The 27,731-nt window shown below is 53.2% G+C and overlaps 52 non-coding genes across 52 annotated transcripts; 10 read left to right on the top strand and 42 right to left on the bottom strand.

The window, feature by feature from the left end:
* Positions 1–3,044: 3,044 nt before the first annotated feature.
* On the bottom strand, positions 3,045–3,116 carry Trnae-uuc (transfer RNA glutamic acid (anticodon UUC)). The gene has a single exon. It is a non-coding gene; the product is annotated as a tRNA-Glu (tRNA).
* A 296-nt stretch (positions 3,117–3,412) lies between these two features.
* Positions 3,413–3,485, bottom strand: Trnam-cau (transfer RNA methionine (anticodon CAU)). Its single transcript has one exon. It is a non-coding gene; the product is annotated as a tRNA-Met (tRNA).
* A 381-nt stretch (positions 3,486–3,866) lies between these two features.
* Trnag-gcc (transfer RNA glycine (anticodon GCC)) lies at positions 3,867–3,937 on the bottom strand. The gene has a single exon. It is a non-coding gene; the product is annotated as a tRNA-Gly (tRNA).
* A 341-nt stretch (positions 3,938–4,278) lies between these two features.
* Positions 4,279–4,350, top strand: Trnag-ucc (transfer RNA glycine (anticodon UCC)). Its single transcript has one exon. It is a non-coding gene; the product is annotated as a tRNA-Gly (tRNA).
* Positions 4,351–4,936: 586 nt separating this feature from the next.
* Positions 4,937–5,010, bottom strand: Trnai-aau (transfer RNA isoleucine (anticodon AAU)). Its single transcript has one exon. It is a non-coding gene; the product is annotated as a tRNA-Ile (tRNA).
* Positions 5,011–5,208: 198 nt separating this feature from the next.
* Trnae-uuc (transfer RNA glutamic acid (anticodon UUC)) lies at positions 5,209–5,280 on the bottom strand. Its single transcript has one exon. It is a non-coding gene; the product is annotated as a tRNA-Glu (tRNA).
* A 296-nt stretch (positions 5,281–5,576) lies between these two features.
* Positions 5,577–5,649, bottom strand: Trnam-cau (transfer RNA methionine (anticodon CAU)). The gene has a single exon. It is a non-coding gene; the product is annotated as a tRNA-Met (tRNA).
* Positions 5,650–6,030: 381 nt separating this feature from the next.
* Trnag-gcc (transfer RNA glycine (anticodon GCC)) lies at positions 6,031–6,101 on the bottom strand. Its single transcript has one exon. It is a non-coding gene; the product is annotated as a tRNA-Gly (tRNA).
* A 341-nt stretch (positions 6,102–6,442) lies between these two features.
* On the top strand, positions 6,443–6,514 carry Trnag-ucc (transfer RNA glycine (anticodon UCC)). Its single transcript has one exon. It is a non-coding gene; the product is annotated as a tRNA-Gly (tRNA).
* Positions 6,515–7,100: 586 nt separating this feature from the next.
* Positions 7,101–7,174, bottom strand: Trnai-aau (transfer RNA isoleucine (anticodon AAU)). The gene has a single exon. It is a non-coding gene; the product is annotated as a tRNA-Ile (tRNA).
* Positions 7,175–7,372: 198 nt separating this feature from the next.
* On the bottom strand, positions 7,373–7,444 carry Trnae-uuc (transfer RNA glutamic acid (anticodon UUC)). The gene has a single exon. It is a non-coding gene; the product is annotated as a tRNA-Glu (tRNA).
* Positions 7,445–7,740: 296 nt separating this feature from the next.
* Positions 7,741–7,813, bottom strand: Trnam-cau (transfer RNA methionine (anticodon CAU)). Its single transcript has one exon. It is a non-coding gene; the product is annotated as a tRNA-Met (tRNA).
* A 381-nt stretch (positions 7,814–8,194) lies between these two features.
* Trnag-gcc (transfer RNA glycine (anticodon GCC)) lies at positions 8,195–8,265 on the bottom strand. The gene has a single exon. It is a non-coding gene; the product is annotated as a tRNA-Gly (tRNA).
* A 341-nt stretch (positions 8,266–8,606) lies between these two features.
* Positions 8,607–8,678, top strand: Trnag-ucc (transfer RNA glycine (anticodon UCC)). Its single transcript has one exon. It is a non-coding gene; the product is annotated as a tRNA-Gly (tRNA).
* A 586-nt stretch (positions 8,679–9,264) lies between these two features.
* Trnai-aau (transfer RNA isoleucine (anticodon AAU)) lies at positions 9,265–9,338 on the bottom strand. Its single transcript has one exon. It is a non-coding gene; the product is annotated as a tRNA-Ile (tRNA).
* Positions 9,339–9,536: 198 nt separating this feature from the next.
* Positions 9,537–9,608, bottom strand: Trnae-uuc (transfer RNA glutamic acid (anticodon UUC)). Its single transcript has one exon. It is a non-coding gene; the product is annotated as a tRNA-Glu (tRNA).
* Positions 9,609–9,904: 296 nt separating this feature from the next.
* Trnam-cau (transfer RNA methionine (anticodon CAU)) lies at positions 9,905–9,977 on the bottom strand. Its single transcript has one exon. It is a non-coding gene; the product is annotated as a tRNA-Met (tRNA).
* Positions 9,978–10,358: 381 nt separating this feature from the next.
* On the bottom strand, positions 10,359–10,429 carry Trnag-gcc (transfer RNA glycine (anticodon GCC)). Its single transcript has one exon. It is a non-coding gene; the product is annotated as a tRNA-Gly (tRNA).
* Positions 10,430–10,770: 341 nt separating this feature from the next.
* Positions 10,771–10,842, top strand: Trnag-ucc (transfer RNA glycine (anticodon UCC)). The gene has a single exon. It is a non-coding gene; the product is annotated as a tRNA-Gly (tRNA).
* A 586-nt stretch (positions 10,843–11,428) lies between these two features.
* Positions 11,429–11,502, bottom strand: Trnai-aau (transfer RNA isoleucine (anticodon AAU)). The gene has a single exon. It is a non-coding gene; the product is annotated as a tRNA-Ile (tRNA).
* Positions 11,503–11,700: 198 nt separating this feature from the next.
* On the bottom strand, positions 11,701–11,772 carry Trnae-uuc (transfer RNA glutamic acid (anticodon UUC)). Its single transcript has one exon. It is a non-coding gene; the product is annotated as a tRNA-Glu (tRNA).
* A 296-nt stretch (positions 11,773–12,068) lies between these two features.
* On the bottom strand, positions 12,069–12,141 carry Trnam-cau (transfer RNA methionine (anticodon CAU)). Its single transcript has one exon. It is a non-coding gene; the product is annotated as a tRNA-Met (tRNA).
* Positions 12,142–12,522: 381 nt separating this feature from the next.
* Trnag-gcc (transfer RNA glycine (anticodon GCC)) lies at positions 12,523–12,593 on the bottom strand. The gene has a single exon. It is a non-coding gene; the product is annotated as a tRNA-Gly (tRNA).
* A 341-nt stretch (positions 12,594–12,934) lies between these two features.
* Trnag-ucc (transfer RNA glycine (anticodon UCC)) lies at positions 12,935–13,006 on the top strand. The gene has a single exon. It is a non-coding gene; the product is annotated as a tRNA-Gly (tRNA).
* A 586-nt stretch (positions 13,007–13,592) lies between these two features.
* Positions 13,593–13,666, bottom strand: Trnai-aau (transfer RNA isoleucine (anticodon AAU)). The gene has a single exon. It is a non-coding gene; the product is annotated as a tRNA-Ile (tRNA).
* Positions 13,667–13,864: 198 nt separating this feature from the next.
* Positions 13,865–13,936, bottom strand: Trnae-uuc (transfer RNA glutamic acid (anticodon UUC)). The gene has a single exon. It is a non-coding gene; the product is annotated as a tRNA-Glu (tRNA).
* Positions 13,937–14,232: 296 nt separating this feature from the next.
* Trnam-cau (transfer RNA methionine (anticodon CAU)) lies at positions 14,233–14,305 on the bottom strand. Its single transcript has one exon. It is a non-coding gene; the product is annotated as a tRNA-Met (tRNA).
* Positions 14,306–14,686: 381 nt separating this feature from the next.
* Trnag-gcc (transfer RNA glycine (anticodon GCC)) lies at positions 14,687–14,757 on the bottom strand. The gene has a single exon. It is a non-coding gene; the product is annotated as a tRNA-Gly (tRNA).
* A 341-nt stretch (positions 14,758–15,098) lies between these two features.
* On the top strand, positions 15,099–15,170 carry Trnag-ucc (transfer RNA glycine (anticodon UCC)). Its single transcript has one exon. It is a non-coding gene; the product is annotated as a tRNA-Gly (tRNA).
* A 586-nt stretch (positions 15,171–15,756) lies between these two features.
* Positions 15,757–15,830, bottom strand: Trnai-aau (transfer RNA isoleucine (anticodon AAU)). The gene has a single exon. It is a non-coding gene; the product is annotated as a tRNA-Ile (tRNA).
* Positions 15,831–16,028: 198 nt separating this feature from the next.
* On the bottom strand, positions 16,029–16,100 carry Trnae-uuc (transfer RNA glutamic acid (anticodon UUC)). Its single transcript has one exon. It is a non-coding gene; the product is annotated as a tRNA-Glu (tRNA).
* A 296-nt stretch (positions 16,101–16,396) lies between these two features.
* On the bottom strand, positions 16,397–16,469 carry Trnam-cau (transfer RNA methionine (anticodon CAU)). The gene has a single exon. It is a non-coding gene; the product is annotated as a tRNA-Met (tRNA).
* Positions 16,470–16,850: 381 nt separating this feature from the next.
* On the bottom strand, positions 16,851–16,921 carry Trnag-gcc (transfer RNA glycine (anticodon GCC)). Its single transcript has one exon. It is a non-coding gene; the product is annotated as a tRNA-Gly (tRNA).
* A 341-nt stretch (positions 16,922–17,262) lies between these two features.
* On the top strand, positions 17,263–17,334 carry Trnag-ucc (transfer RNA glycine (anticodon UCC)). Its single transcript has one exon. It is a non-coding gene; the product is annotated as a tRNA-Gly (tRNA).
* A 586-nt stretch (positions 17,335–17,920) lies between these two features.
* Positions 17,921–17,994, bottom strand: Trnai-aau (transfer RNA isoleucine (anticodon AAU)). Its single transcript has one exon. It is a non-coding gene; the product is annotated as a tRNA-Ile (tRNA).
* Positions 17,995–18,192: 198 nt separating this feature from the next.
* Positions 18,193–18,264, bottom strand: Trnae-uuc (transfer RNA glutamic acid (anticodon UUC)). The gene has a single exon. It is a non-coding gene; the product is annotated as a tRNA-Glu (tRNA).
* A 296-nt stretch (positions 18,265–18,560) lies between these two features.
* On the bottom strand, positions 18,561–18,633 carry Trnam-cau (transfer RNA methionine (anticodon CAU)). Its single transcript has one exon. It is a non-coding gene; the product is annotated as a tRNA-Met (tRNA).
* Positions 18,634–19,014: 381 nt separating this feature from the next.
* Positions 19,015–19,085, bottom strand: Trnag-gcc (transfer RNA glycine (anticodon GCC)). Its single transcript has one exon. It is a non-coding gene; the product is annotated as a tRNA-Gly (tRNA).
* Positions 19,086–19,426: 341 nt separating this feature from the next.
* Positions 19,427–19,498, top strand: Trnag-ucc (transfer RNA glycine (anticodon UCC)). Its single transcript has one exon. It is a non-coding gene; the product is annotated as a tRNA-Gly (tRNA).
* Positions 19,499–20,095: 597 nt separating this feature from the next.
* On the bottom strand, positions 20,096–20,169 carry Trnai-aau (transfer RNA isoleucine (anticodon AAU)). The gene has a single exon. It is a non-coding gene; the product is annotated as a tRNA-Ile (tRNA).
* Positions 20,170–20,367: 198 nt separating this feature from the next.
* Positions 20,368–20,439, bottom strand: Trnae-uuc (transfer RNA glutamic acid (anticodon UUC)). The gene has a single exon. It is a non-coding gene; the product is annotated as a tRNA-Glu (tRNA).
* A 296-nt stretch (positions 20,440–20,735) lies between these two features.
* Trnam-cau (transfer RNA methionine (anticodon CAU)) lies at positions 20,736–20,808 on the bottom strand. Its single transcript has one exon. It is a non-coding gene; the product is annotated as a tRNA-Met (tRNA).
* A 381-nt stretch (positions 20,809–21,189) lies between these two features.
* Trnag-gcc (transfer RNA glycine (anticodon GCC)) lies at positions 21,190–21,260 on the bottom strand. The gene has a single exon. It is a non-coding gene; the product is annotated as a tRNA-Gly (tRNA).
* Positions 21,261–21,601: 341 nt separating this feature from the next.
* Positions 21,602–21,673, top strand: Trnag-ucc (transfer RNA glycine (anticodon UCC)). Its single transcript has one exon. It is a non-coding gene; the product is annotated as a tRNA-Gly (tRNA).
* A 596-nt stretch (positions 21,674–22,269) lies between these two features.
* On the bottom strand, positions 22,270–22,343 carry Trnai-aau (transfer RNA isoleucine (anticodon AAU)). The gene has a single exon. It is a non-coding gene; the product is annotated as a tRNA-Ile (tRNA).
* A 198-nt stretch (positions 22,344–22,541) lies between these two features.
* Positions 22,542–22,613, bottom strand: Trnae-uuc (transfer RNA glutamic acid (anticodon UUC)). Its single transcript has one exon. It is a non-coding gene; the product is annotated as a tRNA-Glu (tRNA).
* A 296-nt stretch (positions 22,614–22,909) lies between these two features.
* On the bottom strand, positions 22,910–22,982 carry Trnam-cau (transfer RNA methionine (anticodon CAU)). The gene has a single exon. It is a non-coding gene; the product is annotated as a tRNA-Met (tRNA).
* A 381-nt stretch (positions 22,983–23,363) lies between these two features.
* Positions 23,364–23,434, bottom strand: Trnag-gcc (transfer RNA glycine (anticodon GCC)). Its single transcript has one exon. It is a non-coding gene; the product is annotated as a tRNA-Gly (tRNA).
* Positions 23,435–23,775: 341 nt separating this feature from the next.
* Trnag-ucc (transfer RNA glycine (anticodon UCC)) lies at positions 23,776–23,847 on the top strand. Its single transcript has one exon. It is a non-coding gene; the product is annotated as a tRNA-Gly (tRNA).
* Positions 23,848–24,443: 596 nt separating this feature from the next.
* On the bottom strand, positions 24,444–24,517 carry Trnai-aau (transfer RNA isoleucine (anticodon AAU)). Its single transcript has one exon. It is a non-coding gene; the product is annotated as a tRNA-Ile (tRNA).
* Positions 24,518–24,715: 198 nt separating this feature from the next.
* On the bottom strand, positions 24,716–24,787 carry Trnae-uuc (transfer RNA glutamic acid (anticodon UUC)). The gene has a single exon. It is a non-coding gene; the product is annotated as a tRNA-Glu (tRNA).
* A 296-nt stretch (positions 24,788–25,083) lies between these two features.
* On the bottom strand, positions 25,084–25,156 carry Trnam-cau (transfer RNA methionine (anticodon CAU)). The gene has a single exon. It is a non-coding gene; the product is annotated as a tRNA-Met (tRNA).
* Between the last annotated feature and the right edge of the window lie 2,575 nt (positions 25,157–27,731).

The following is a 27,731-nucleotide window of genomic DNA, read 5'->3' as shown; positions in this document are numbered from 1 at the left end:
CCAAAGTCCTTTGCAAGTTATTGAGTAATTCATCGTGAGTTCCATCGTCGGTATGTGTCGTTGTCAGGAGACCTGCCAAGTGATTGTGAAGTGCGTTCCGTATGTCTTGTTGCCGCGTGAGCGCAACGCCTTCACTCAACTGAAGACGAGTTATTAATCTCCGCCGCCCCCTCTTATTTTCACGAATGACGTGAAACATGGATGTCATTTCGTCGTCTATCACATTCTGGGGCCTGGACCTTATTTGAAAGCCTTCTGCCTGCTGCCGCTGAAGTTTTAATAATTTTGCCTTAATTTTTTTAATCTGCATAAAATTTTCAGGTACAGTCACATCGGACTGGTAAAGCTCCCTGAGACAAGTAAAATAAAACTCAGACGTTTGCCGTTGCCACCAGGATTTGTCCCGAGCGTAGCGTTTAAACATTTTTGATAAAGTTGGTTTGGCATGTGTTATCCACCATTCAGTAACGGAGGCATACTGTGCAACCCGTCGTTCACATGCCTCCCATGTTTCGTTAAAGACACGGTGACAGTCAACATCGTTAAGGAGAGCATTGTTAAGTTTCCAGAAACCTCTGCCGCGAAATGTGCCTTGCTTGACCATGTTAACAGTACAAATATATGCGGCATGATCGGAAAAAATTGTGGGCCAAACTTCGGATTGGAGGACTTGAGTCTTCATACACGCCGATACATAGATTCTGTCTAGCCGGCTTGCAGAGTGGTTCGTGACATGAGTGAACCCAGGTGCCGCTCCGTGCGTATGCTCCCATGTGTCAATGAGGTTCATTTCTTGGACGATACGTTCTAGTTCTCCAGATTTGTTAAAATTAGGCGTCTGGTCTTTTGGACTTAAGACACAATTGAAGTCACCCGCAAAAATTATACGATCGTAGGTTCCCCTAAAAAGTGGGACTATGGCGCTTGTGAAGAACTCAGCCCTAGCACGCCTATTGCTACTGCCGGACGGGGCGTAAACATTGATTATGCGTGTCCGATGGAAAGTGACAGCGATCCCTCTATGATCAGGCAGTTTTTCTACGTCGGTCGCTACAATCCCTTCTTTTAACAGAATCGCCGTCCCTAAATTCGCACCGCTCCCGGAATTGGAGAGAGTAGTATAACCAGTTATTCGGTCAAGTTCAATCGCAGCGACTTCTTGAAGTAACAGAATATCGATATCCGCTGCGTATACAAAATCTTGTAAATTACGGAGCCGCCAGTACGACTGTATCTTATTGATGTTTAACGTGGCAATTTTATAGGCTTGGGGCTCGTTCATGGGAGAAGGCACATACTATTAATTAAACAGTCTTAGAAGGATGGCTAACGAAATTGAGGCCAAGCGCGTCAGTCGGAGTTCCTGTAGTTCCCGGTACGGTTGGTGTATGCTGCTCTGTGGGGGGTGCCGAAGATTCCGTCTCAATGGTCCGCATGACAGCCGCATCATTGCTCGCATCCAATACTTCCATTTCCCGTGCCCAATTCCCAGTGAGAGTGGCCTCTGACAAAAGCGATCCTGCGTTTCCTTGAGCGTGGGTATCCGGCAAAACGACTCTACTCGAGGTATCACTATCTTCCACCCGTCGTGGATTCACAGGGGGAGACACTACAGGATCAATGTCCATTCGACCAGACGCAGGGAGACCAACTTCAGAGGGTTCAGAAGTGTTCTGACACATTTGGCTGCTTATTCGTTTCGCTTTGTCGCGGAGCTGTGGGGCGAGCTGATTGGCTCCTTGATGTGCAAGTCTCCGCTTCTTTTTGGAAGGCTTCCTGTTAGGGTTCGCAGTATCATCAACATCCGAAGTGGACTGTTGACTCTGGGGTTGATCCGCCGGGAACACAGCGTCTGCTTCATCCTCAGTACCAGTGGCATCAACCACTGGGGAGTCATCCGTCGTTACCTCCATCTCTGAGTGTGGTAGCGGCGGTGCCGCGTCAGCACTCGGTTCTTTGACGTTATCGGCCAAAACATCGTTCAAACGAGGGGCATCTACAGGCGGGGTCGCGGGTGGAAGACCAGAAGCCGCGACAGCGTATGTCAGTGGCAGTGCCGTCGTCACAGGGGGGCTAGCGGCTTCACCGACAGGTATCTGCGTCACCCGTCTTTGTATACATTCAGAGCGCACGTGGCCGGGCGCACCACAGCCGGCACACGTTTTTGGCTGCCCATCATATATGACAATTCCGCGATGTCCACCTACGTAAATATATGAAGGTATGTGCTTCTGTATATCGATCTTAACCTGCCTGACGCCGTTAAGCACCGGAAATTTGTGGGCTTTGGACCAACGCTCCGCAAAATTGTTAATGACCCTCCCGTAAGGTGTCAATGCAGAATTTATTTGCGCGGCTGTTATTTCAAACGGGAGTTCGAAAATACGTGCCGTCCGGATGCCCAGTCCAGCATGCGTAATGCTGACGTCACTGACGGTACCATCGCTATGTTTAAACTTCAGTACACCTCCACTGGACTCTACAATTCTATCACACAGTTCAGAGGACGTTAATTTCACATAAACAACACTAGTCACGATAGAGAAATTTATCCCTACAATGTCATCAAAAGTAATCTTAGCTGTTTCCTCTAACCATGCTTCAACTTCAAACGAATTTGGTTTCGAAAAGTTCCTATCAAAGGTAAACTTCAAGGTATCTTTCCTGTTAGTCGGATTCATAATTCCATATCAGATCCTACAGAACGGAACGAATACTAATAAGCAGACGCTGTAAGCACGCGACTCACCGCCTGACGTAAACACTTCCTGCCGCAGCGCGCTGGCCCTGGAGGTCCGCTCACCACCGCTGCCGCAGGCAGACTGAACCAACTGAGCTAACGGGCCTCGACAGATGCAGTTGCTCAGGCCTACGCTGGAACCGTGTGGCATGAAGCCATACACCATTTCTATGGCCGTCGTGTGTCTGCTTCCCTCGTCTATATTCTGCTGACTGTCACGAAACAGTAGCTATATTGCGAGCAGGACGGGAAACGGCAGCTCGGACAACTCAAACTTGTCACGAGTAGTGTGGAAAAAATTCCGTTCCGGTACCGGGAATCGAACCCGGGCCTCCTGGGTGAAAGCCAGGTATCCTAGCCACTAGACCACACCGGATCTGTGCGTCTCTTCGACGGTTCGGACGGTCCCTTGTCGCATTTCGTGCCGAGTCCCGCGTCGGCGCCCATCTCTCTTTGCGAGCATCTTTGCGCATGCTGACTGGCAAGGCGCGCACCTCAAACGTCTCAGAGCAATGCTTTTGGCTTCATGCTCTGCTGGGAGAAGAGAAAAAGGGAAGCTGTAAGTAGCAATAACAGGAAGTAAACATTTTCCCGCTGAAGCGTTGTGGATAACAAACAAGAAATAAGTTGGGGCCCCAGCAACAGCACCACCATCAGTCACAGAAAATTAAATGCCCCGGGTGAGGATCGAACTCACGACCTTAAGATTATGAGACTTACGCGCTGCCTACTGCGCTACCGAGGCACCGGTGAACCCTTTGTCCTGGAAACTGGGTAAGTATCATACCCAATGTTAGACGTGAAGACACTGTACTTCCTGGATAACGTGTTCTGTTTGCTACACGTCCATTGCCGGCCCAGTTAATTGCGGTGTTGCTGCAGCTTTTGCAACGATAGGCAGCACTCCTTGTCGTTAAAGTTCAGTGCCTCGGAGGCACCTGGACACAGCAACTTGTGAGGCCAGGCCGACGCTAGTCTGTAGAACATGATGCGAGCGTCCCAGTGGGGACCCGCTAGTGCTGCGTTCTCGGTTCTTCTCAAAGGAATCCAGCTATACATTCTTGTGGATCGTGCATGTAAAGCGCGCAAGCCACACGGCAGCATTACCGCGGGAAAAGCAAAATGATGCATCGGCCGGGAATCGAACCCGGGCCGCCCGCGTGGCAGGCGAGCATTCTACCACTGAACCACCGATGCTCCGGCCGGTAGCAACTTCACGCTGCTTCCCGAGCAGTTGTCTTGAGGGAAAGTGGGACTGTCGTCAAGCGCCATAGCACTCTGTCGAGAAGATGCTGCAGACGCTGAACCCTGCACTGTACTGCTTAAAATCGCCGCCAGAACGCGGTCCTCTGCGTACTCTTGCGTCACCGGAGCCGACTCTTGCCAAAGGATGCGAAATGTGCGCGGATATGCTGTCCGAATGCGTCTGGATGTGCTCCCCTAGCCTACCTCGAAATGCGCCTGCCAGGTACCACCACCTTCGGCCGCTGCCGACAGGCGGGAAGCCGACACAGTGCGGCGCCGGGGCACTCGCTTGTGCGGTGGTGGTGTAATGGTCAGCATAGTTGCCTTCCAAGCAGTTGAACCGGGTTCGATTCCCGGCCACCGCAGCAGGCTTTTAATTTCGCGTTTGAGTACTTTTGCCACGCGCCTTGAAATTAATGTTTTTTTTTCCTCCCTGTTACTCGCTGCAGACCAGCCTGTAGTGTGTCTCGACTTGTCTCGACTTTGCGAGAGCTGACGCGAGAGCTGACGCTCTCAAATCGGCCTATATCAAAACAACAAGCACGAGAAACGACTGAGAGAGGTAAGGAGAGGCGAGGCGATGGACACACAGCACGCCCCTTCATTTCACGGTGGCGTCTCCCTGACCGAATCGGGCTGTGGCTCCGAAAACAAAGGAGAAAGAAAAATAGGAAGTAAAACTGCCGACAGTACCCTGTGTTCCGATGCACTTACCCGCCCAAGTACTGACAAGGGCCAAAGTTGTTACGCATCGGCAATCGGACATTTCCTTTCGTTTTCTCTTTATCGGTTGAGAACCAGTGTTTTGAGCACACTATGGCCATTGGCGAGTGAATGCTGTAGCGCTTCCCGACAGGTCGGGTTTGGAACCTCTGTCAACTTCCACGCAGGGTGGTCATCACACTCGCCAGCTGAAATCAGCGCTGCCTTTTCGTAGTAGTAAAAGCGTAGTGGCCCGTGGGGGGATCGAACCCACGACCTTCGCGTTATTAGCACGACGCTCTAACCAACTGAGCTAACGGGCCTCGACAGATGCAGTTGCTCAGGCCTACGCTGGAACCGTGTGGCATGAAGCCATACACCATTTCTATGGCCGTCGTGTGTCTGCTTCCCTCGTCTATATTCTGCTGACTGTCACGAAACAGTAGCTATATTGCGAGCAGGACGGGAAACGGCAGCTCGGACAGCTCAAACTTGTCACGAGTAGTGTGGAAAAAATTCCGTTCCGGTACCGGGAATCGAACCCGGGCCTCCTGGGTGAAAGCCAGGTATCCTAGCCACTAGACCACACCGGATCTGTGCGTCTCTTCGACGGTTCGGACGGTCCCTTGTCGCATTTCGTGCCGAGTCCCGCGTCGGCGCCCATCTCTCTTTGCGAGCATCTTTGCGCATGCTGACTGGCAAGGCGCGCACCTCAAACGTCTCAGAGCAATGCTTTTGGCTTCATGCTCTGCTGGGAGAAGAGAAAAAGGGAAGCTGTAAGTAGCAATAACAGGAAGTAAACATTTTCCCGCTGAAGCGTTGTGGATAACAAACAAGAAATAAGTTGGGGCCCCAGCAACAGCACCACCATCAGTCACAGAAAATTAAATGCCCCGGGTGAGGATCGAACTCACGACCTTAAGATTATGAGACTTACGCGCTGCCTACTGCGCTACCGAGGCACCGGTGAACCCTTTGTCCTGGAAACTGGGTAAGTATCATACCCAATGTTAGACGTGAAGACACTGTACTTCCTGGATAACGTGTTCTGTTTGCTACACGTCCATTGCCGGCCCAGTTAATTGCGGTGTTGCTGCAGCTTTTGCAACGATAGGCAGCACTCCTTGTCGTTAAAGTTCAGTGCCTCGGAGGCACCTGGACACAGCAACTTGTGAGGCCAGGCCGACGCTAGTCTGTAGAACATGATGCGAGCGTCCCAGTGGGGACCCGCTAGTGCTGCGTTCTCGGTTCTTCTCAAAGGAATCCAGCTATACATTCTTGTGGATCGTGCATGTAAAGCGCGCAAGCCACACGGCAGCATTACCGCGGGAAAAGCAAAATGATGCATCGGCCGGGAATCGAACCCGGGCCGCCCGCGTGGCAGGCGAGCATTCTACCACTGAACCACCGATGCTCCGGCCGGTAGCAACTTCGCGCTGCTTCCCGAGCAGTTGTCTTGAGGGAAAGTGGGACTGTCGTCAAGCGCCATAGCATTCTGTCGAGAAGATGCTGCAGACGCTGAACCCTGCACTGTACTGCTTAAAATCGCCGCCAGAACGCGGTCCTCTGCGTACTCTTGCGTCACCGGAGCCGACTCTTGCCAAAGGATGCGAAATGTGCGCGGATATGCTGTCCGAATGCGTCTGGATGTGCTCCCCTAGCCTACCTCGAAATGCGCCTGCCAGGTACCACCACCTTCGGCCGCTGCCGACAGGCGGGAAGCCGACACAGTGCGGCGCCGGGGCACTCGCTTGTGCGGTGGTGGTGTAATGGTCAGCATAGTTGCCTTCCAAGCAGTTGAACCGGGTTCGATTCCCGGCCACCGCAGCAGGCTTTTAATTTCGCGTTTGAGTACTTTTGCCACGCGCCTTGAAATTAGTGTTTTTTTTTCCTCCCTGTTACTCGCTGCAGACCAGCCTGTAGTGTGTCTCGACTTGTCTCGACTTTGCGAGAGCTGACGCGAGAGCTGACGCTCTCAAATCGGCCTATATCAAAACAACAAGCACGAGAAACGACTGAGAGAGGTAAGGAGAGGCGAGGCGATGGACACACAGCACGCCCCTTCATTTCACGGTGGCGTCTCCCTGACCGAATCGGGCTGTGGCTCCGAAAACAAAGGAGAAAGAAAAATAGGAAGTAAAACTGCCAACAGTTCCCTGTGTTCCGATGCACTTACCCGCCCAAGTACTGACAAGGGCCAAAGTTGTTACGCATCGGCAATCGGACATTTCCTTTCGTTTTCTCTTTATCGGTTGAGAACCAGTGTTTTGAGCACACTATGGCCATTGGCGAGTGAATGCTGTAGCGCTTCCCGACAGGTCGGGTTTGGAACCTCTGTCAACTTCCACGCAGGGTGGTCATCACACTCGCCAGCTGAAATCAGCGCTGCCTTTTCGTAGTAGTAAAAGCGCAGTGGCCCGTGGGGGGATCGAACCCACGACCTTCGCGTTATTAGCACGACGCTCTAACCAACTGAGCTAACGGCCCTCGACAGATGCAGTTGCTCAGGCCTACGCTGGAACCGTGTGGCATGAAGCCATACACCATTTCTATGGCCGTCGTGTGTCTGCTTCCCTCGTCTATATTCTGCTGACTGTCACGAAACAGTAGCTATATTGCGAGCAGGACGGGAAACGGCAGCTCGGACAGCTCAAACTTGTCACGAGTAGTGTGGAAAAAATTCCGTTCCGGTACCGGGAATCGAACCCGGGCCTCCTGGGTGAAAGCCAGGTATCCTAGCCACTAGACCACACCGGATCTGTGCGTCTCTTCGACGGTTCGGACGGTCCCTTGTCGCATTTCGTGCCGAGTCCCGCGTCGGCGCCCATCTCTCTTTGCGAGCATCTTTGCGCATGCTGACTGGCAAGGCGCGCACCTCAAACGTCTCAGAGCAATGCTTTTGGCTTCATGCTCTGCTGGGAGAAGAGAAAAAGGGAAGCTGTAAGTAGCAATAACAGGAAGTAAACATTTTCCCGCTGAAGCGTTGTGGATAACAAACAAGAAATAAGTTGGGGCCCCAGCAACAGCACCACCATCAGTCACAGAAAATTAAATGCCCTGGGTGAGGATCGAACTCACGACCTTAAGATTATGAGACTTACGCGCTGCCTACTGCGCTACCGAGGCACCGGTGAACACTTTGTCCTGGAAACTGGGTAAGTATCATACCCAATGTTAGACGTGAAGACACTGTACTTCCTGGATAACGTGTTCTGTTTGCTACACGTCCATTGCCGGCCCAGTTAATTGCGGTGTTGCTGCAGCTTTTGCAACGATAGGCAGCACTCCTTGTCGTTAAAGTTCAGTGCCTCGGAGGCACCTGGACACAGCAACTTGTGAGGCCAGGCCGACGCTAGTCTGTAGAACATGATGCGAGCGTCCCAGTGGGGACCCGCTAGTGCTGCGTTCTCGGTTCTTCTCAAAGGAATCCAGCTATACATTCTTGTGGATCGTGCATGTAAAGCGCGCAAGCCACACGGCAGCATTACCGCGGGAAAAGCAAAATGATGCATCGGCCGGGAATCGAACCCGGGCCGCCCGCGTGGCAGGCGAGCATTCTACCACTGAACCACCGATGCTCCGGCCGGTAGCAACTTCACGCTGCTTCCCGAGCAGTTGTCTTGAGGGAAAGTGGGACTGTCGTCAAGCGCCATAGCACTCTGTCGAGAAGATGCTGCAGACGCTGAACCCTGCACTGTACTGCTTAAAATCGCCGCCAGAACGCGGTCCTCTGCGTACTCTTGCGTCACCGGAGCCGACTCTTGCCAAAGGATGCGAAATGTGCGCGGATATGCTGTCCGAATGCGTCTGGATGTGCTCCCCTAGCCTACCTCGAAATGCGCCTGCCAGGTACCACCACCTTCGGCCGCTGCCGACAGGCGGGAAGCCGACACAGTGCGGCGCCGGGGCACTCGCTTGTGCGGTGGTGGTGTAATGGTCAGCATAGTTGCCTTCCAAGCAGTTGAACCGGGTTCGATTCCCGGCCACCGCAGCAGGCTTTTAATTTCGCGTTTCAGTACTTTTGCCACGCGCCTTGAAATTAATGTTTTTTTTTCCTCCCTGTTACTCGCTGCAGACCAGCCTGTAGTGTGTCTCGACTTGTCTCGACTTTGCGAGAGCTGACGCGAGAGCTGACGCTCTCAAATCGGCCTATATCAAAACAACAAGCACGAGAAACGACTGAGAGAGGTAAGGAGAGGCGAGGCGATGGACACACAGCACGCCCCTTCATTTCACGGTGGCGTCTCCCTGACCGAATCGGGCTGTGGCTCCGAAAACAAAGGAGAAAGAAAAATAGGAAGTAAAACTGCCAACAGTACCCTGTGTTCCGATGCACTTACCCGCCCAAGTACTGACAAGGGCCAAAGTTGTTACGCATCGGCAATCGGACATTTCCTTTCGTTTTCTCTTTATCGGTTGAGAACCAGTGTTTTGAGCACACTATGGCCATTGGCGAGTGAATGCTGTAGCGCTTCCCGACAGGTCGGGTTTGGAACCTCTGTCAACTTCCACGCAGGGTGGTCATCACACTCGCCAGCTGAAATCAGCGCTGCCTTTTCGTAGTAGTAAAAGCGCAGTGGCCCGTGGGGGGATCGAACCCACGACCTTCGCGTTATTAGCACGACGCTCTAACCAACTGAGCTAACGGCCCTCGACAGATGCAGTTGCTCAGGCCTACGCTGGAACAGTGTGGCATGAAGCCATACACCATTTCTATGGCCGTCGTGTGTCTGCTTCCCTCGTCTATATTCTGCTGACTGTCACGAAACAGTAGCTATATTGCGAGCAGGACGGGAAACGGCAGCTCGGACAGCTCAAACTTGTCACGAGTAGTGTGGAAAAAATTCCGTTCCGGTACCGGGAATCGAACCCGGGCCTCCTGGGTGAAAGCCAGGTATCCTAGCCACTAGACCACACCGGATCTGTGCGTCTCTTCGACGGTTCGGACGGTCCCTTGTCGCATTTCGTGCCGAGTCCCGCGTCGGCGCCCATCTCTCTTTGCGAGCATCTTTGCGCATGCTGACTGGCAAGGCGCGCACCTCAAACGTCTCAGAGCAATGCTTTTGGCTTCATGCTCTGCTGGGAGAAGAGAAAAAGGGAAGCTGTAAGTAGCAATAACAGGAAGTAAACATTTTCCCGCTGAAGCGTTGTGGATAACAAACAAGAAATAAGTTGGGGCCCCAGCAACAGCACCACCATCAGTCACAGAAAATTAAATGCCCCGGGTGAGGATCGAACTCACGACCTTAAGATTATGAGACTTACGCGCTGCCTACTGCGCTACCGAGGCACCGGTGAACCCTTTGTCCTGGAAACTGGGTAAGTATCATACCCAATGTTAGACGTGAAGACACTGTACTTCCTGGATAACGTGTTCTGTTTGCTACACGTCCATTGCCGGCCCAGTTAATTGCGGTGTTGCTGCAGCTTTTGCAACGATAGGCAGCACTCCTTGTCGTTAAAGTTCAGTGCCTCGGAGGCACCTGGACACAGCAACTTGTGAGGCCAGGCCGACGCTAGTCTGTAGAACATGATGCGAGCGTCCCAGTGGGGACCCGCTAGTGCTGCGTTCTCGGTTCTTCTCAAAGGAATCCAGCTATACATTCTTGTGGATCGTGCATGTAAAGCGCGCAAGCCACACGGCAGCATTACCGCGGGAAAAGCAAAATGATGCATCGGCCGGGAATCGAACCCGGGCCGCCCGCGTGGCAGGCGAGCATTCTACCACTGAACCACCGATGCTCCGGCCGGTAGCAACTTCACGCTGCTTCCCGAGCAGTTGTCTTGAGGGAAAGTGGGACTGTCGTCAAGCGCCATAGCATTCTGTCGAGAAGATGCTGCAGACGCTGAACCCTGCACTGTACTGCTTAAAATCGCCGCCAGAACGCGGTCCTCTGCGTACTCTTGCGTCACCGGAGCCGACTCTTGCCAAAGGATGCGAAATGTGCGCGGATATGCTGTCCGAATGCGTCTGGATGTGCTCCCCTAGCCTACCTCGAAATGCGCCTGCCAGGTACCACCACCTTCGGCCGCTGCCGACAGGCGGGAAGCCGACACAGTGCGGCGCCGGGGCACTCGCTTGTGCGGTGGTGGTGTAATGGTCAGCATAGTTGCCTTCCAAGCAGTTGAACCGGGTTCGATTCCCGGCCACCGCAGCAGGCTTTTAATTTCGCGTTTGAGTACTTTTGCCACGCGCCTTGAAATTAATGTTTTTTTTTCCTCCCTGTTACTCGCTGCAGACCAGCCTGTAGTGTGTCTCGACTTGTCTCGACTTTGCGAGAGCTGACGCGAGAGCTGACGCTCTCAAATCGGCCTATATCAAAACAACAAGCACGAGAAACGACTGAGAGAGGTAAGGAGAGGCGAGGCGATGGACACACAGCACGCCCCTTCATTTCACGGTGGCGTCTCCCTGACCGAATCGGGCTGTGGCTCCGAAAACAAAGGAGAAAGAAAAATAGGAAGTAAAACTGCCAACAGTACCCTGTGTTCCGATGCACTTACCCGCCCAAGTACTGACAAGGGCCAAAGTTGTTACGCATCGGCAATCGGACATTTCCTTTCGTTTTCTCTTTATCGGTTGAGAACCAGCGTTTTGAGCACACTATGGCCATTGGCGAGTGAATGCTGTAGCGCTTCCCGACAGGTCGGGTTTGGAACCTCTGTCAACTTCCACGCAGGGTGGTCATCACACTCGCCAGCTGAAATCAGCGCTGCCTTTTCGTAGTAGTAAAAGCGTAGTGGCCCGTGGGGGGATCGAACCCACGACCTTCGCGTTATTAGCACGACGCTCTAACCAACTGAGCTAACGGGCCTCGACAGATGCAGTTGCTCAGGCCTACGCTGGAACCGTGTGGCATGAAGCCATACACCATTTCTATGGCCGTCGTGTGTCTGCTTCCCTCGTCTATATTCTGCTGACTGTCACGAAACAGTAGCTATATTGCGAGCAGGACGGGAAACGGCAGCTCGGACAGCTCAAACTTGTCACGAGTAGTGTGGAAAAAATTCCGTTCCGGTACCGGGAATCGAACCCGGGCCTCCTGGGTGAAAGCCAGGTATCCTAGCCACTAGACCACACCGGATCTGTGCGTCTCTTCGACGGTTCGGACGGTCCCTTGTCGCATTTCGTGCCGAGTCCCGCGTCGGCGCCCATCTCTCTTTGCGAGCATCTTTGCGCATGCTGACTGGCAAGGCGCGCACCTCAAACGTCTCAGAGCAATGCTTTTGGCTTCATGCTCTGCTGGGAGAAGAGAAAAAGGGAAGCTGTAAGTAGCAATAACAGGAAGTAAACATTTTCCCGCTGAAGCGTTGTGGATAACAAACAAGAAATAAGTTGGGGCCCCAGCAACAGCACCACCATCAGTCACAGAAAATTAAATGCCCCGGGTGAGGATCGAACTCACGACCTTAAGATTATGAGACTTACGCGCTGCCTACTGCGCTACCGAGGCACCGGTGAACCCTTTGTCCTGGAAACTGGGTAAGTATCATACCCAATGTTAGACGTGAAGACACTGTACTTCCTGGATAACGTGTTCTGTTTGCTACACGTCCATTGCCGGCCCAGTTAATTGCGGTGTTGCTGCAGCTTTTGCAACGATAGGCAGCACTCCTTGTCGTTAAAGTTCAGTGCCTCGGAGGCACCTGGACACAGCAACTTGTGAGGCCAGGCCGACGCTAGTCTGTAGAACATGATGCGAGCGTCCCAGTGGGGACCCGCTAGTGCTGCGTTCTCGGTTCTTCTCAAAGGAATCCAGCTATACATTCTTGTGGATCGTGCATGTAAAGCGCGCAAGCCACACGGCAGCATTACCGCGGGAAAAGCAAAATGATGCATCGGCCGGGAATCGAACCCGGGCCGCCCGCGTGGCAGGCGAGCATTCTACCACTGAACCACCGATGCTCCGGCCGGTAGCAACTTCACGCTGCTTCCCGAGCAGTTGTCTTGAGGGAAAGTGGGACTGTCGTCAAGCGCCATAGCATTCTGTCGAGAAGATGCTGCAGACGCTGAACCCTGCACTGTACTGCTTAAAATCGCCGCCAGAACGCGGTCCTCTGCGTACTCTTGCGTCACCGGAGCCGACTCTTGCCAAAGGATGCGAAATGTGCGCGGATATGCTGTCCGAATGCGTCTGGATGTGCTCCCCTAGCCTACCTCGAAATGCGCCTGCCAGGTACCACCACCTTCGGCCGCTGCCGACAGGCGGGAAGCCGACACAGTGCGGCGCCGGGGCACTCGCTTGTGCGGTGGTGGTGTAATGGTCAGCATAGTTGCCTTCCAAGCAGTTGAACCGGGTTCGATTCCCGGCCACCGCAGCAGGCTTTTAATTTCGCGTTTGAGTACTTTTGCCACGCGCCTTGAAATTAGTGTTTTTTTTTCCTCCCTGTTACTCGCTGCAGACCAGCCTGTAGTGTGTCTCGACTTGTCTCGACTTTGCGAGAGCTGACGCGAGAGCTGACGCTCTCAAATCGGCCTATATCAAAACAACAAGCACGAGAAACGACTGAGAGAGGTAAGGAGAGGCGAGGCGATGGACACACAGCACGCCCCTTCATTTCACGGTGGCGTCTCCCTGACCGAATCGGGCTGTGGCTCCGAAAACAAAGGAGAAAGAAAAATAGGAAGTAAAACTGCCAACAGTACCCTGTGTTCCGATGCACTTACCCGCCCAAGTACTGACAAGGGCCAAAGTTGTTACGCATCGGCAATCGGACATTTCCTTTCGTTTTCTCTTTATCGGTTGAGAACCAGTGTTTTGAGCACACTATGGCCATTGGCGAGTGAATGCTGTAGCGCTTCCCGACAGGTCGGGTTTGGAACCTCTGTCAACTTCCACGCAGGGTGGTCATCACACTCGCCAGCTGAAATCAGCGCTGCCTTTTCGTAGTAGTAAAAGCGTAGTGGCCCGTGGGGGGATCGAACCCACGACCTTCGCGTTATTAGCACGACGCTCTAACCAACTGAGCTAACGGGCCTCGACAGATGCAGTTGCTCAGGCCTACGCTGGAACCGTGTGGCATGAAGCCATACACCATTTCTATGGCCGTCGTGTGTCTGCTTCCCTCGTCTATATTCTGCTGACTGTCACGAAACAGTAGCTATATTGCGAGCAGGACGGGAAACGGCAGCTCGGACAGCTCAAACTTGTCACGAGTAGTGTGGAAAAAATTCCGTTCCGGTACCGGGAATCGAACCCGGGCCTCCTGGGTGAAAGCCAGGTATCCTAGCCACTAGACCACACCGGATCTGTGCGTCTCTTCGACGGTTCGGACGGTCCCTTGTCGCATTTCGTGCCGAGTCCCGCGTCGGCGCCCATCTCTCTTTGCGAGCATCTTTGCGCATGCTGACTGGCAAGGCGCGCACCTCAAACGTCTCAGAGCAATGCTTTTGGCTTCATGCTCTGCTGGGAGAAGAGAAAAAGGGAAGCTGTAAGTAGCAATAACAGGAAGTAAACATTTTCCCGCTGAAGCGTTGTGGATAACAAACAAGAAATAAGTTGGGGCCCCAGCAACAGCACCACCATCAGTCACAGAAAATTAAATGCCCCGGGTGAGGATCGAACTCACGACCTTAAGATTATGAGACTTACGCGCTGCCTACTGCGCTACCGAGGCACCGGTGAACCCTTTGTCCTGGAAACTGGGTAAGTATCATACCCAATGTTAGACGTGAAGACACTGTACTTCCTGGATAACGTGTTCTGTTTGCTACACGTCCATTGCCGGCCCAGTTAATTGCGGTGTTGCTGCAGCTTTTGCAACGATAGGCAGCACTCCTTGTCGTTAAAGTTCAGTGCCTCGGAGGCACCTGGACACAGCAACTTGTGAGGCCAGGCCGACGCTAGTCTGTAGAACATGATGCGAGCGTCCCAGTGGGGACCCGCTAGTGCTGCGTTCTCGGTTCTTCTCAAAGGAATCCAGCTATACATTCTTGTGGATCGTGCATGTAAAGCGCGCAAGCCACACGGCAGCATTACCGCGGGAAAAGCAAAATGATGCATCGGCCGGGAATCGAACCCGGGCCGCCCGCGTGGCAGGCGAGCATTCTACCACTGAACCACCGATGCTCCGGCCGGTAGCAACTTCACGCTGCTTCCCGAGCAGTTGTCTTGAGGGAAAGTGGGACTGTCGTCAAGCGCCATAGCATTCTGTCGAGAAGATGCTGCAGACGCTGAACCCTGCACTGTACTGCTTAAAATCGCCGCCAGAACGCGGTCCTCTGCGTACTCTTGCGTCACCGGAGCCGACTCTTGCCAAAGGATGCGAAATGTGCGCGGATATGCTGTCCGAATGCGTCTGGATGTGCTCCCCTAGCCTACCTCGAAATGCGCCTGCCAGGTACCACCACCTTCGGCCGCTGCCGACAGGCGGGAAGCCGACACAGTGCGGCGCCGGGGCACTCGCTTGTGCGGTGGTGGTGTAATGGTCAGCATAGTTGCCTTCCAAGCAGTTGAACCGGGTTCGATTCCCGGCCACCGCAGCAGGCTTTTAATTTCGCGTTTGAGTACTTTTGCCACGCGCCTTGAAATTAATGTTTTTTTTTCCTCCCTGTTACTCGCTGCAGACCAGCCTGTAGTGTGTCTCGACTTGTCTCGACTTTGCGAGAGCTGACGCGAGAGCTGACGCTCTCAAATCGGCCTATATCAAAACAACAAGCACGAGAAACGACTGAGAGAGGTAAGGAGAGGCGAGGCGATGGACACCCAGCACGCCCCTTCATTTCACGGTGGCGTCTCCCTGACCGAATCGGGCTGTGGCTCCGAAAACAAAGGAGAAAGAAAAATAGGAAGTAAAACTGCCAACAGTACCCTGTGTTCCGATGCACTTACCCGCCCAAGTACTGACAAGGGCCAAAGTTGTTACGCATCGGCAATCGGACATTTCCTTTCGTTTTCTCTTTATCGGTTGAGAACCAGTGTTTTGAGCACACTATGGCCATTGGCGAGTGAATGCTGTAGCGCTTCCCGACAGGTCGGGTTTGGAACCTCTGTCAACTTCCACGCAGGGTGGTCATCACACTCGCCAGCTGAAATCAGCGCTGCCTTTTCGTAGTAGTAAAAGCGTAGTGGCCCGTGGGGGGATCGAACCCACGACCTTCGCGTTATTAGCACGACGCTCTAACCAACTGAGCTAACGGGCCTCGACAGATGCAGTTGCTCAGGCCTACGCTGGAACCGTGTGGCATGAAGCCATACACCATTTCTATGGCCGTCGTGTGTCTGCTTCCCTCGTCTATATTCTGCTGACTGTCACGAAACAGTAGCTATATTGCGAGCAGGACGGGAAACGGCAGCTCGGACAGCTCAAACTTGTCACGAGTAGTGTGGAAAAAATTCCGTTCCGGTACCGGGAATCGAACCCGGGCCTCCTGGGTGAAAGCCAGGTATCCTAGCCACTAGACCACACCGGATCTGTGCGTCTCTTCGACGGTTCGGACGGTCCCTTGTCGCATTTCGTGCCGAGTCCCGCGTCGGCGCCCATCTCTCTTTGCGAGCATCTTTGCGCATGCTGACTGGCAAGGCGCGCACCTCAAACGTCTCAGAGCAATGCTTTTGGCTTCATGCTCTGCTGGGAGAAGAGAAAAAGGGAAGCTGTAAGTAGCAATAACAGGAAGTAAACATTTTCCCGCTGAAGCGTTGTGGATAACAAACAAGAAATAAGTTGGGGCCCCAGCAACAGCACCACCATCAGTCACAGAAAATTAAATGCCCCGGGTGAGGATCGAACTCACGACCTTAAGATTATGAGACTTACGCGCTGCCTACTGCGCTACCGAGGCACCGGTGAACCCTTTGTCCTGGAAACTGGGTAAGTATCATACCCAATGTTAGACGTGAAGACACTGTACTTCCTGGATAACGTGTTCTGTTTGCTACACGTCCATTGCCGGCCCAGTTAATTGCGGTGTTGCTGCAGCTTTTGCAACGATAGGCAGCACTCCTTGTCGTTAAAGTTCAGTGCCTCGGAGGCACCTGGACACAGCAACTTGTGAGGCCAGGCCGACGCTAGTCTGTAGAACATGATGCGAGCGTCCCAGTGGGGACCCGCTAGTGCTGCGTTCTCGGTTCTTCTCAAAGGAATCCAGCTATACATTCTTGTGGATCGTGCATGTAAAGCGCGCAAGCCACACGGCAGCATTACCGCGGGAAAAGCAAAATGATGCATCGGCCGGGAATCGAACCCAGGCCGCCCGCGTGGCAGGCGAGCATTCTACCACTGAACCACCGATGCTCCGGCCGGTAGCAACTTCACGCTGCTTCCCGAGCAGTTGTCTTGAGGGAAAGTGGGACTGTCGTCAAGCGCCATAGCATTCTGTCGAGAAGATGCTGCAGACGCTGAACCCTGCACTGTACTGCTTAAAATCGCCGCCAGAACGCGGTCCTCTGCGTACTCTTGCGTCACCGGAGCCGACTCTTGCCAAAGGATGCGAAATGTGCGCGGATATGCTGTCCGAATGCGTCTGGATGTGCTCCCCTAGCCTACCTCGAAATGCGCCTGCCAGGTACCACCACCTTCGGCCGCTGCCGACAGGCGGGAAGCCGACACAGTGCGGCGCCGGGGCACTCGCTTGTGCGGTGGTGGTGTAATGGTCAGCATAGTTGCCTTCCAAGCAGTTGATCCGGGTTCGATTCCCGGCCACCGCAGCAGGCTTTTAATTTCGCGTTTGAGTACTTTTGCCACGCGCCTTGAAATTAATGTTTTTTTTTCCTCCCTGTTACTCGCTGCAGACCAGCCTGTAGTGTGTCTCGACTTGTCTCGACTTTGCGAGAGCTGACGCGAGAGCTGACGCTCTCAAATCGGCCTATATCAAAACAACAAGCACGAGAAACGACTGAGAGAGGTAAGGAGAGGCGAGGCGATGGACACACAGCACGCCCCTTCATTTCACGGTGGCGTCTCCCTGACCGAATCGGGCTGTGGCTCCGAAAACAAAGGAGAAAGAAAAATAGGAAGTAAAACTGCCAACAGTACCCTGTGTTCCGATGCACTTACCCGCCCAAGTACTGACAAGGGCCAAAGTTGTTACGCATCGGCAATCGGACATTTCCTTTCGTTTTCTCTTTATCGGTTGAGAACCAGTGTTTTGAGCACACTATGGCCATTGGCGAGTGAATGCTGTAGCGCTTCCCGACAGGTCGGGTTTGGAACCTCTGTCAACTTCCACGCAGGGTGGTCATCACACTCGCCAGCTGAAATCAGCGCTGCCTTTTCGTAGTAGTAAAAGCGTAGTGGCCCGTGGGGGGATCGAACCCACGACCTTCGCGTTATTAGCACGACGCTCTAACCAACTGAGCTAACGGGCCTCGACAGATGCAGTTGCTCAGGCCTACGCTGGAACCGTGTGGCATGAAGCCATACACCATTTCTATGGCCGTCGTGTGTCTGCTTCCCTCGTCTATATTCTGCTGACTGTCACGAAACAGTAGCTATATTGCGAGCAGGACGGGAAACGGCAGCTCGGACAGCTCAAACTTGTCACGAGTAGTGTGGAAAAAATTCCGTTCCGGTACCGGGAATCGAACCCGGGCCTCCTGGGTGAAAGCCAGGTATCCTAGCCACTAGACCACACCGGATCTGTGCGTCTCTTCGACGGTTCGGACGGTCCCTTGTCGCATTTCGTGCCGAGTCCCGCGTCGGCGCCCATCTCTCTTTGCGAGCATCTTTGCGCATGCTGACTGGCAAGGCGCGCACCTCAAACGTCTCAGAGCAATGCTTTTGGCTTCATGCTCTGCTGGGAGAAGAGAAAAAGGGAAGCTGTAAGTAGCAATAACAGGAAGTAAACATTTTCCCGCTGAAGCGTTGTGGATAACAAACAAGAAATAAGTTGGGGCCCCAGCAACAGCACCACCATCAGTCACAGAAAATTAAATGCCCCGGGTGAGGATCGAACTCACGACCTTAAGATTATGAGACTTACGCGCTGCCTACTGCGCTATCGAGGCACCGGTGAACCCTTTGTCCTGGAAACTGGGTAAGTATCATACCCAATGTTAGACGTGAAGACACTGTACTTCCTGGATAACGTGTTCTGTTTGCTACACGTCCATTGCCGGCCCAGTTAATTGCGGTGTTGCTGCAGCTTTTGCAACGATAGGCAGCACTCCTTGTCGTTAAAGTTCAGTGCCTCGGAGGCACCTGGACACAGCAACTTGTGAGGCCAGGCCGACGCTAGTCTGTAGAACATGATGCGAGCGTCCCAGTGGGGACCCGCTAGTGCTGCGTTCTCGGTTCTTCTCAAAGGAATCCAGCTATACATTCTTGTGGATCGTGCATGTAAAGCGCGCAAGCCACACGGCAGCATTACCGCGGGAAAAGCAAAATGATGCACCGGCCGGGAATCGAACCCGGGCCGCCCGCGTGGCAGGCGAGCATTCTACCACTGAACCACCGATGCTCCGGCCGGTAGCAACTTCACGCTGCTTCCCGAGCAGTTGTCTTGAGGGAAAGTGGGACTGTCGTCAAGCGCCATAGCATTCTGTCGAGAAGATGCTGCAGACGCTGAACCCTGCACTGTACTGCTTAAAATCGCCGCCAGAACGCGGTCCTCTGCGTACTCTTGCGTCACCGGAGCCGACTCTTGCCAAAGGATGCGAAATGTGCGCGGATATGCTGTCCGAATGCGTCTGGATGTGCTCCCCTAGCCTACCTCGAAATGCGCCTGCCAGGTACCACCACCTTCGGCCGCTGCCGACAGGCGGGAAGCCGACACAGTGCGGCGCCGGGGCACTCGCTTGTGCGGTGGTGGTGTAATGGTCAGCATAGTTGCCTTCCAAGCAGTTGATCCGGGTTCGATTCCCGGCCACCGCTGCAGGCTTTTAATTTCGCGTTTGAGTACTTTTGCCACGCGCCTTGAAATTAATGTTTTTTTTTCCTCCCTGTTACTCGCTGCAGACCAGCCTGTAGTGTGTCTCGACTTGTCTCGACTTTGCGAGAGCTGACGCGAGAGCTGACGCTCTCAAATCGGCCTATATCAAAACAACAAGCACGAGAAACGACTGAGAGAGGTGAGGAGAGGCGAGGCGATGGACACACAGCACGCCCCTTCATTTCACGGTGGCGTCTCCCTGACCGAATCGGGCTGTGGCTCCGAAAACAAAGGAGAAAGAAAAATAGGAAGTAAAACTGCCAACAGTACCCTGTGTTCCGATGCACTTACCCGCCCAAGTACTGACAAGGGCCAAAGTTGTTACGCATCGGCAATCGGACATTTCCTTTCGTTTTCTCTTTATCGGTTGAGAACCAGTGTTTTGAGCACACTATGGCCATTGGCGAGTGAATGCTGTAGCGCTTCCCGACAGGTCGGGTTCGGAACCTCTGTCAACTTCCACGCAGGGTGATGATCTTTTGGTCATCACACTCGCCAGCTGAAATCGGCGCTGCCTTTTCGTAGTAGTAAAAGCGTAGCGGCCCGTGGGGGGATCGAACCCACGACCTTCGCGTTATTAGCACGACGCTCTAACCAACTGAGCTAACGGGTCTCGACAGATGCAGTTGCTCAGCCCTACGCTGGAACCGTGTGGCATGAAGCCATACACCATTTCTATGGCAGTCGTGTGTCTGCTTCCCTCGTCTATATCCTGCTGACTGTCACGAAGCAGTAGCTATATTGCTCGCAGGACGGGAAACGGCAGCTCTGACAGCTCAAACTCGTCACGATTAGTGTGGAAAAAATTCCGTTCCGGTACCGGGAATCGAACCCGGGCCTCTTGGGTGAAAGCCAGGTATCCTAGCCACTAGACCACACCGGATGTGTGCATTTCTTCGACGGTTCGGACGGCCCCTTGGCCCATTTCGTGCCGATTCCCGCGTCGGCGCCCATCTCTCTTTGCGAGCATCTTTGCGCATGCTGACTGGCAAGGCGCGCACCTCAAACGTCTCAGAGCAATGCTTTTGGCTTCATGCTCTGCTGGGAGAAGAGGAAAAGGGAAGCTGTAAGTAGCAATAACAGGAAGTAAACATTTTCCCGCTGAAGCGTTGTGGATAACAAACAAGAAATAAATTGGGGTCCTAGCAACAGCACCACCATCAGTCACAGAAAATTAAATGCCCCGGGTGAGGATCGAACTCACGACCTTAAGATTATGAGACTTACGCGCTGCCTACTGCGCTACCGAGGCACCGGTGAACCGTTTGTCCTGGAAGCTGGGTAAGTACCACACCTAATGTTAGACGTGAAGACACTGTACTTCCTGGATAACGTGTTCTGTTTGCTACACGTGCATTGCCGGCCCAGTTGATTGCGGTGTTGCTGCAGCTTTTGCAACGATAGGCAGCACTCCTTGTCGTTAAAGTTCAGTGCCTCGGAGGCACCTGGACACAGCAACTTGTGAGGCCAGGCCGACGCTAGTCTGTAGAACATGATGCGAGCGTCCCAGTGGGGACCCGCTAGTGCTGCGTTCTCGGTTCTTCTCAAAGGAATCCAGCTATACATTCTTGTGGATCGTGCATGTAAAGCGCGCAAGCCACACGGCAGCATTACCGCGGGAAAAGCAAAATGATGCATCGGCCGGGAATCGAACCCGGGCCGCCCGCGTGGCAGGCGAGCATTCTACCACTGAACCACCGATGCTCCGGCCGGTAGCAACTTCGCGCTGCTTCCCGAGCAGTTGTCTTGAGGGAAAGTGGGACTGTCGTCAAGCGCCATAGCATTCTGTCGAGAAGATGCTGCAGACGCTGAACCCTGCACTGTACTGCTTAAAATCGCCGCCAGAACGCGGTCCTCTGGGTACTCTTGCGTCGCCGGAGCCGACTCTTGCCAAAGGATGCGAAATGTGCGCGGATATGCTGTCCGAATGCGTCTGGATGTGCTCCCCTAGCCTACCTCGAAATGCGCCTGCCAGGTACCACCACCTTCGGCCGCTGCCGACAGGCGGGAAGCCGACACAGTGCGGCGCCGGGGAGCTCGCTTGTGCGGTGGTGGTGTAATGGTCAGCATAGTTGCCTTCCAAGCAGTTGATCCGGGTTCGATTCCCGGCCACCGCAGCAGGCTTTTAATTTCGCGTTTGAGTACTTTTGCCACGCACCTTGAAATTAATGTTTTTTTCCCCTCCCTGTTACTCGCTGCAGACCAGCCTGTAGTGTGTCTCGACTTGTCTCGACTTTGCTCGGCTGACGCGAGAGCTGACGCTCTCAAATCGGCCTATATCAAAACAACAAGCACGAGAAACGACTGAGAGAGGTAAGGAGAGGCGAGGCGATGGACACACGGCACGCCCCTTCATTTCACGGTGGCGTCTCCATGACTGAATCGGGCTGTGGCTCCGAAAACAAAGGAGAAAGAAAAATACGAAGTAAAACTGCCAACAGTACCCTGTGTTCCGATGCACTCACCCGCCCAAGTACTGACAAGGGCCAAAGTTGTTACGCATCGGCAATCGGACATTTCCTTTCATTTTCTCTTTATCGGTTGAGAACCAGTGTATTGAGCACACTATGGCCATTGGCGAGTGAATGCTGTAGCGCTTCCCGACAGGTCGGGTTCGGAACCTCTGTCAACTTCCACGCAGGGTGATGATCTTTTGGTCATCACACTCGCCAGCTGAAATCGGCGCTGCCTTTTCGTAGTAGTAAAAGCGTAGCGGCCCGTGGGGGGATCGAACCCACGACCTTCGCGTTATTAGCACGACGCTCTAACCAACTGAGCTAACGGGCCTCGACAGATGCAGTTGCTCAGCCCTACGCTGGAACCGTGTGGCATGAAGCCATACACCATTTCTATGGCAGTCGTGTGTCTGCTTCCCTCGTCTATATCCTGCTGACTGTCACGAAGCAGTAGCTATATTGCTCGCAGGACGGGAAACGGCAGCTCTGACAGCTCAAACTCGTCACGATTAGTGTGGAAAAAATTCCGTTCCGGTACCGGGAATCGAACCCGGGCCTCCTGGGTGAAAGCCAGGTATCCTAGCCACTAGACCACACCGGATGTGTGCATTTCTTCGACGGTTCGGACGGCCCCTTGGCCCATTTCGTGCCGATTCCCGCGTCGGCGCCCATCTCTCTTTGCGAGCATCTTTGCGCATGCTGACTGGCAAGGCGCGCACCTCAAACGTCTCAGAGCAATGCTTTTGGCTTCATGCTCTGCTGGGAGAAGAGGAAAAGGGAAGCTGTAAGTAGCAATAACAGGAAGTAAACATTTTCCCGCTGAAGCGTTGTGGATAACAAACAAGAAATAAATTGGGGTCCTAGCAACAGCACCACCATCAGTCACAGAAAATTAAATGCCCCGGGTGAGGATCGAACTCACGACCTTAAGATTATGAGACTTACGCGCTGCCTACTGCGCTACCGAGGCACCGGTGAACCGTTTGTCCTGGAAGCTGGGTAAGTACCACACCCAATGTTAGACGTGAAGACACTGTACTTCCTGGATAACGTGTTCTGTTTGCTACACGTGCATTGCCGGCCCAGTTGATTGCGGTGTTGCTGCAGCTTTTGCAACGATAGGCAGCACTCCTTGTCGTTAAAGTTCAGTGCCTCGGAGGCACCTGGACACAGCAACTTGTGAGGCCAGGCCGACGCTAGTCTGTAGAACATGATGCGAGCGTCCCAGTGGGGACCCGCTAGTGCTGCGTTCTCGGTTCTTCTCAAAGGAATCCAGCTATACATTCTTGTGGATCGTGCATGTAAAGCGCGCAAGCCACACGGCAGCATTACCGCGGGAAAAGCAAAATGATGCATCGGCCGGGAATCGAACCCGGGCCGCCCGCGTGGCAGGCGAGCATTCTACCACTGAACCACCGATGCTACGGCCGGTAGCAACTTCGCGCTGCTTCCCGAGCAGTTGTCTTGAGGGAAAGTGGGACTGTCGTCAAGCGCCATAGCATTCTGTCGAGAAGATGCTGCAGACGCTGAACCCTGCACTGTACTGCTTAAAATCGCCGCCAGAACGCGGTCCTCTGGGTACTCTTGCGTCGCCGGAGCCGACTCTTGCCAAAGGATGCGAAATGTGCGCGGATATGCTGTCCGAATGCGTCTGGATGTGCTCCCCTAGCCTACCTCGAAATGCGCCTGCCAGGTACCACCACCTTCGGCCGCTGCCGACAGGCGGGAAGCCGACACAGTGCGGCGCCGGGGCGCTCGCTTGTGCGGTGGTGGTGTAATGGTCAGCATAGTTGCCTTCCAAGCAGTTGATCCGGGTTCGATTCCCGGCCACCGCAGCAGGCTTTTAATTTCGCGTTTGAGTACTTTTGCCACGCGCCTTGAAATTAATGTTTTTTTCCCCTCCCTGTTACTCGCTGCAGACCAGCCTGTAGTGTGTCTCGACTTGTCTCGACTTTGCTCGGCTGACGCGAGAGCTGACGCTCTCAAATCGGCCTATATCAAAACAACAAGCACGAGAAACGACTGAGAGAGGTAAGGAGAGGCGAGGCGATGGACACACGGCACGCCCCTTCATTTCACGGTGGCGTCTCCATGACTGAATCGGGCTGTGGCTCCGAAAACAAAGGAGAAAGAAAAATACGAAGTAAAACTGCCAACAGTACCCTGTGTTCCGATGCACTCACCCGCCCAAGTACTGACAAGGGCCAAAGTTGTTACGCATCGGCAATCGGACATTTCCTTTCATTTTCTCTTTATCGGTTGAGAACCAGTGTATTGAGCACACTATGGCCATTGGCGAGTGAATGCTGTAGCGCTTCCCGACAGGTCGGGTTCGGAACCTCTGTCAACTTCCACGCAGGGTGATGATCTTTTGGTCATCACACTCGCCAGCTGAAATCGGCGCTGCCTTTTCGTAGTAGTAAAAGCGTAGCGGCCCGTGGGGGGATCGAACCCACGACCTTCGCGTTATTAGCACGACGCTCTAACCAACTGAGCTAACGGGCCTCGACAGATGCAGTTGCTCAGCCCTACGCTGGAACCGTGTGGCATGAAGCCATACACCATTTCTATGGCAGTCGTGTGTCTGCTTCCCTCGTCTATATCCTGCTGACTGTCACGAAGCAGTAGCTATATTGCTCGCAGGACGGGAAACGGCAGCTCTGACAGCTCAAACTCGTCACGATTAGTGTGGAAAAAATTCCGTTCCGGTACCGGGAATCGAACCCGGGCCTCCTGGGTGAAAGCCAGGTATCCTAGCCACTAGACCACACCGGATGTGTGCATTTCTTCGACGGTTCGGACGGCCCCTTGGCCCATTTCGTGCCGATTCCCGCGTCGGCGCCCATCTCTCTTTGCGAGCATCTTTGCGCATGCTGACTGGCAAGGCGCGCACCTCAAACGTCTCAGAGCAATGCTTTTGGCTTCATGCTCTGCTGGGAGAAGAGGAAAAGGGAAGCTGTAAGTAGCAATAACAGGAAGTAAACATTTTCCCGCTGAAGCGTTGTGGATAACAAACAAGAAATAAATTGGGGTCCTAGCAACAGCACCACCATCAGTCACAGAAAATTAAATGCCCCGGGTGAGGATCGAACTCACGACCTTAAGATTATGAGACTTACGCGCTGCCTACTGCGCTACCGAGGCACCGGTGAACCGTTTGTCCTGGAAGCTGGGTAAGTACCACACACAATGTTAGACGTGAAGACACTGTACTTCCTGGATAACGTGTTCTGTTTGCTACACGTGCATTGCCGGCCCAGTTGATTGCGGTGTTGCTGCAGCTTTTGCAACGATAGGCAGCACTCCTTGTCGTTAAAGTTCAGTGCCTCGGAGGCACCTGGACACAGCAACTTGTGAGGCCAGGCCGACGCTAGTCTGTAGAACATGATGCGAGCGTCCCAGTGGGGACCCGCTAGTGCTGCGTTCTCGGTTCTTCTCAAAGGAATCCAGCTATACATTCTTGTGGATCGTGCATGTAAAGCGCGCAAGCCACACGGCAGCATTACCGCGGGAAAAGCAAAATGATGCATCGGCCGGGAATCGAACCCGGGCCGCCCGCGTGGCAGGCGAGCATTCTACCACTTTTTTTTTTTTTTTTATTTTTTTTTTTTTTTTTGTTTTTTTTTAGGGCCTCCCAACTCCCCTTATAGCCCTCCTTACTCTCACCAAATTATGCCTTCTTCGGCGAGCTTCAACGCTGTAGTTGCTGGACTGTCGAATTCCGTTGAACATAGGAATAATTTTAAAACAAAATCATCTTCATCTCAGATGTTATGGGGTCCTCATCCACAGAAAATGATGAAAGAAAAGGAATTATAGCTCGGAATTCGTGGACGGTATTCTTTCATCCACCGGTTCAACACGTCTTCTGGTATGTCAACTAAACTCCAATTCTACTTAAAAGGAAAATCTTCTCCCTCTGGCCGAGCGTGAGTCACCCCAGTTGAGGAGAGAGTGTATGGCGTTGTTCGCATCACACAAATAAAATATAAATTCACGTAAAGTAATTAAATGAAATCTCGACAGTCCGGGAACGGAAAAAAAAATTCTGCAATCATGAACGTTCCACATAAAAACAGGCTATATAGTCCAAAATTTCTCATGAAGCCTCGTGAACAATATTAACGTTCTCAAAATTAAAAGAACACACCTCTCTTCGAAATAAAACCTGATGGGCCCTAGTTGTTTTGATGGCACAATCCATCAGCCATAATTCAAACAAAGCAAGTAAAAGAGAGAAAAAATAAGTAAAAAGTGGAACGCGAGAACTCAGTAATCTCACTTCAAGGTGTTGTTCGCATGTCTATTTCATAGCCGTAATCCAATGCAGCCTTCAAAAAATTTGCAAACAGTTCGCGAATTTTAACGCAGTCTTTCAGTTTCACATACTGGGTCCACAAATAGTCCAGGTATATCACAGTATCAGTGACGGCCATATCTATAAGGGCATAAATTGTATGCCCTAAGATCCAGACAGTGGCATTATTCTTCGTCCGCGGGAAGGCTTTGAAGTTAGGCACTACCACACGACGAACAGACACGAGGTGAGGTGGTGTTCTATTAATGTGGGATACCATTCGTTGACACAGCCGCCATACCGTCGACACCGATGCACATTCAAATCGATGTTCCCGTGTGTCCACATCTCCACATCTTCCGCAGTTGGCAGAGGGGAGGAGATGAATGTCAGCAAGTCGCTGGTTCGTCGCTAAGGTGTTGTTGACGATCTTGAACCAGAGCGCACTCACGTCCGACGGCAACACCGGGTTGTTGATGTTGGCCCACACATTCACCCATTCCACTGTGGGGTTCCGGAGCACCAGTTTATGACGCGGTGATTGTCCAGTCAGGGCAACGTAGAGGCTGCGGGCGGTCCTGTGCCTGTCGGTAGCCGTTGACAGAGCGTAGCTTCTCGCTAAAAAGTACTCCCGTATATAGGACATCTTGTACGGGATGGCCGCAAGAGAAAGGGGCGCCGCTTCAGAGTGTGGGCGGTAGAGCTCCAGAAGTGCCGCGGTGGTCCCTGTCGGGATGTCGGACTGCAGGGTGGCGGTCCGGTGGACGAGCAGCGCGTCGCACTTGCGTGGAACGTCGGTGAAACCGAGGCCGCCCAGTTGCCGGTCGATGGCACAGGTCGAAGCCTTGACTTTAAAAATTTCATGCCGCCACAGAAGCCAGTAGACCGCCTGCGAGATCGCCCTCCCTATCTGCTTCGGCACACTAAGCAATTGGGCGATGTACCACGCATTTGATAAGATGAAAGTGTTAATAACAGCCACACGTTGATGTAAGTTGAGTCGGCGACCTGAGTGGCTACGACATAGGGCCTTCACAGTACCAAGAATTCGCCTCCAGTTTAAAACTTGCATTTTTTGTGGGCACGCTACAATGTCGAGTCCTAGAATTTTGTGGGTGTGCACAACACGGAACCAGTCCTGTTCAGCATACAGTCCCCGCCGACCCAGCGGTACTAACACTGTTTTCCGCGTATTTAGAACGGCGCCAGAGGCACGTTCGTATAACAGCAAAACATCGCGCACTCTGTCCAAGTCGTGTGTCCGCCCCATGAAAAGTCCCACGTCGTCAGCGTAGGCAGCACATTTGAGAGAGACCTGACAGACCTGGACACCCTCAATGATGCGGCCGACCGCGCGCAAAAACGGGTCGAGCGCAATGACGAATAGGGGCATTGCTAAAGGACAGCCCTGTCTGACCGACC

Source organism: Schistocerca gregaria, chromosome 2 (genome assembly GCF_023897955.1).
Source record: "Schistocerca gregaria isolate iqSchGreg1 chromosome 2, iqSchGreg1.2, whole genome shotgun sequence".
In the NCBI taxonomy this organism is placed as follows: domain Eukaryota; kingdom Metazoa; phylum Arthropoda; class Insecta; order Orthoptera; family Acrididae; genus Schistocerca; species Schistocerca gregaria.
This window is presented reverse-complemented; position numbering and strand designations above follow the sequence as displayed.